We start from the raw sequence: 4,438 nt of genomic DNA, 5'->3' as shown, positions 1-4,438 counted from the left end.
ATGTGACCAAATGTCGTGTGAAATGATGCTTCTATTTACCTTCAGATGCACAATCAAATCACACCTGGCAACTTGTTTATTTGCCTCTCTCAGGAGAAACTGGTTGCCATTCTTCCACTCAGCAATAACTTTCTTCTGTCTTCTGGTTTTGTATATAGATAAAGAAAATCAAGATGGTTACATTTCAGTTCTTTCAGTAGCATGCTGACTCAATGGCTCTTGGACAAGCTTCTGCCATTTAGAGCCATCAACTGCTAGATTATTGTTATAGGCACCTGAAATGGAAATTGGAAATTCCCCTTTAAATTAATAAGATCACTCAAATAAATAGGTTCAGTTCAAATCTCGGTCATGACTGTTCCATATCTCCTGAGTGTTCTTGGCCTAGCATTCCAGGAACTAGCCATTCCTAGGTCACGTTGACATGGAGGGTTGGCTCCTCTCCTTGTGAGACGTGATGTTATTAAAAAACAAAATACCAAGCCTCAGGCGGATGGGAGCGTGGCTAAGGTCAGATGTGTATTGGACAAACCATGAATAGCGCAAGCATCAAAAAGGGGTTCTTGGCCCCAAGCCTTCTTTGTTTAGAACAATATAAAAACACTGCGTCCTGTAAGCCCGCTGAGCCTCACCCGCGGGAAGGACGCTTCGCCCGGGAAAATCTTTACACAATTCAAGTTTGTACAGGCTGCAACGGGGCTCCCAGCCGTTGATTGATTTTGGAGGTTCCCTTGAATTGGTGATGTATTCTCTTCCATTACCGACTCTCTTGATCGGTGCTATATTATTGATTGTTCTTATTATTTATGCTTTCTATGCAAATTCAAACTATCTGTGCTTTGCTTCTTCTAAATAAATTATCTATTTCCTATTATTTTCTGGTGCATTGGAGAGTGTCATTTATAGGAGCGAATCCGAACCTCACTAAATCCTATTAATACAAAATTGGCGTCACGAACAGGATTCGCTGTATAAATGCCTTTCTTTAAGAGAAATGTTGAGCCCCGGGCTCCGGTAGAGGTCCCCGGTTGGGAGGACCCTCCGTTTTCCTCGCTCGCAAAAACCTGGTCACAGTGTACAGGACCTAGTGAGGATTGGGGGTGTTGGGGGTTCTCGTTTGGGGTGCGACGGATGGGCCGGTTGCCAGCAGGGATAATGGGGGGATACGACCAGTACATCATTTCCCTCCCTTTTGGGTTGTTTGCAGCCAGACAGCCAAAGGCTGCAGCAGGACTCTGAAAAGTTGCCTTCATTCTCCCCCTCTCCCTCCCCAGGTAACAGCAGCTTCAAAGCAGTGCGTGGATGGGAGAGGGAAAGAGAGAAGAATACTTTATTACTTAGGTTATATGGTTGGTAGAGGGCAAGTTGGGAAGGATTGTTGAAGTGTTAGGTCAGAATTAGAAAGGAATGAGATATGTACAGGTTTTAAGGGGATTTTAAATCATTAGAAAGAAAGGCAAGGAAGTTTAAGCATGTAGGAGAGAGGAGTGTGTGTAGAAAATTTGAAGGGTGAGTAAAAGGAAAGTGCATGCTGTAATCGCCGCAGCAAATATGAATTGGGACCCTGATACTTGGGAAGGTGATATTTGGGATGAAGATGATGATAGGTGGGGGGAAGTAATAGAGGAAGATGTTCCGGATGTTGTAGACGGGGAAGCTCGGCCGATAGATAGGAGAAAAGCCGAAAAGGAGGGAGCTAACCCACCCCGGGTGACTGAAATCACGGAAGATTACTCCCAAAGAGAAATTACTGATTTGCTTAGTAGGTTTTCACAGCGATCAGGAGAGCCTGCAATCTCCTGGCTTGTAAGATTAAGTGATGGGGGAGCTGGAGGAGTGTGGCTAGACCCCAAGGATTGTCTAAAATTTTTGAGTTTGACCTCTATATTTTAATACAGGCAGAGAATAAAGAGGTGGTAGAGAAAAGATTAACTCAACTAATAGAACATATGAAGGAGAAGGGATGGGAGATTAATCCTGATAAAATTCAAGGTCCAGCTCAAAGTGTGAAGTTTTTAGGAATAATTTGGAATAAGGGTCATAGAGAAATCCTCCCCAAGGCCAAGCAAAAAATATTAGATTTTTCACCTCCTAGGGACAAAAGAGAAGCTCAAAAGTTCGTTGGGTTGTTTGGTTTCTGGAGAATCACATTCCTCATTTAGGTCAGATTTTGAAGCCATTGTATAAAGTTACCCGGAAAAAGTATGCATTTGAATGGGGGGAAACAGAATCGAAAGCCTTTGAGGAAGCCAAAATAGCTATTCAAACTGCCCTGGATCTTTGGCCTGTACAGCCAGGGCCGATGGAATTGCAAGTTACAGTTTTGCATGGATATGCTGATTGGAGTTTATGGCAAAAACAACAGGGCAGGAATGTTCCTTTAGGATTTTGGTCGCGGAAACTGCCACCTGCTGGCCAAAATTATACTCCTTTTGAACAACAATTATTGGCTGCATATTGGGCCCTGGTAGAGACAGAACATTTAACTTTAAACCATGAAGTTGTATTGAGGCCAGCCATACCCATTATGAGTTGGATTATGGGGACCCCCGCCTCACATAAAATAGGACATGCCCAAGAATCATCAATTATTAAATGGAAATGGTATTTGCAAAATAGAGTCAAGACAGGCAGATCGGGTATTTCCACCTTGCATGAAAAGGTATTAGAATTACCAAAACATTCAAATGATATTGATATACCACCAAAGTCTTATGATCAATCACCTGTTTCTTGGAATAATGGATATGATTCTCTAACCCCCGAGCAGAAGAAGCATGCTTGGTTTACTGATGGCTCGGCTAAATATATAGGATCTAAGCGATGTTGGAAAGCTGTAGCCTATAACCTTCATGCAATACTATTTTGGAAAGCTCTGGTGAAGGCCAGAGTAGCCAATGGGCCGAATTAGTGGCTGTCTATCAAGTAATTCAAAAGGAACAAGGTGGCCAATGTTATATATATATACTGATTCCTGGGCCGTAGCCAATGGCCTAGCAGTTTGGATGCCAATTTGGAAGAAACACGAATGGAAAATTAGAGACAAAGATGTGTGGGGAAAAGAATTATGGGAACAAATATGGGAATGGTGTCAATGTACTAATGTATCTGTATTTCATGTAGATGCCCATGTGAATCAAGATTCTGTGGAACGTGAGTATAATGCCCGTGCTGATGAATTATCCAAACTTCAAGGAAAAGCTTTAAAGGTCACCCCCAGAGAGGAAAATGAAACACAATTAGGAAAATGGGTCCATATCACCGCAGGACATCTTGGCGCTCTTGCATCTTACAGGTGGGCATTAGACAGAGGGATAACATACCTCTGGATCTATTTAAGCAAATAGTACAAAACTGCATACAATGTCAATTATTTGCTCATCGGCCTGTGCCGAAGAAAATCACTGGAGAATTGGCTAGAGGGTCTTTACCTGCTCAAATTTGGCAAATAGACTATATTGGACCATTACCTGTTAGTCAGGGGTGTCAATATGCCTGCACTTGTGTGGACACCTACTCTGGGGTATTAGTTGCCTGCCCCTATAAACGGGCTACCCAGAAAAACACTTGTAAAACCCTAGATATTATTTCTCTTTATTATGGGACCCCCCTACAAATACAGAGTGATAATGGTACTAAAGTTTGGATAAAGAAGCATCAATCTGATAGACCAAGGCCAGCTGAGCTCATAGCACAAGGAAACACTAATACTGCCATAGTAGTATACCCTGGTGATGATAAATGGTATCATGTCCCACTAACCCAAATGTTTTTACGATATTAAGTGTTTTACAGTGTTTGCCTGCTATACGCTAACTATGGCATGAACTCCAGGTATTCCAGTGGGGAATCCTCAGCAAGGACCGCGTACTGATTCCATCTACGCTGGTGAAAACAACACCCACATCATGAATTGGTCATACCCATTCAACGTAGAAGTTTGGGACGCCCCTTTATTTCCCCTAATGAGAATCAATTTAACTAGTTTTAATCTAACTGTAACTGCAGCAAACGGTACCAATATATCCTGTACCCTTACAAGTTGGCCACCTAGTCCATATTTTCCTAGAGATCATTCATATAATTGGACACGTAAACTTAACACACTACACTATTCACATCAAAGCACGACAAAAATATTTTTATTGTCGTAACACCTCCAATGGGCTGTATGAAGAATATCTAAACCAATTAGTATGGGTTGTACCTGTGACTCCGAAACCTCCTGGAATAATTCGTGTCCCCCGCTCATGTACTAACACCTCTATCTTGCAACACAAAATAGTGTTTCATTATAATGTAACTTTTCCCTCTTTAGAAAGTTGTGTCAGGAAAAAAAGAGCTTGGTATGATACATTACTTGGTGGTGCAGGAACTGGTTTGGGTATAGTTAATTCTATAGACCTTGAGACCTTGGCTAGCAGACTGCGCAGTGCTG

At 42.1% G+C, this 4,438-nt stretch overlaps 1 long non-coding RNA gene across 1 annotated transcript; it reads left to right on the top strand.

Annotated features, from left to right (window-relative positions):
* Nucleotides 1-282: 282 nt before the first annotated feature.
* Nucleotides 283-4,041, top strand: LOC144457821 (uncharacterized). The gene is made up of 3 exons (XR_013487349.1): nt 283-739; nt 3,124-3,295; nt 3,786-4,041. It is a non-coding gene; the product is annotated as an uncharacterized LOC144457821 (long non-coding RNA).
* Nucleotides 4,042-4,438: the final 397 nt, after the last annotated feature.

This window comes from Phascolarctos cinereus, unplaced genomic scaffold, assembly GCF_003287225.1.
Source record: "Phascolarctos cinereus isolate Bilbo 61053 unplaced genomic scaffold, phaCin_HiC Scaffold_5;HRSCAF=322, whole genome shotgun sequence".
NCBI lineage: Eukaryota > Metazoa > Chordata > Mammalia > Diprotodontia > Phascolarctidae > Phascolarctos > Phascolarctos cinereus.
The sequence above is the reverse complement of the archived record's forward strand: the minus strand, read 5'-3'. Positions and strand labels throughout refer to the sequence as shown.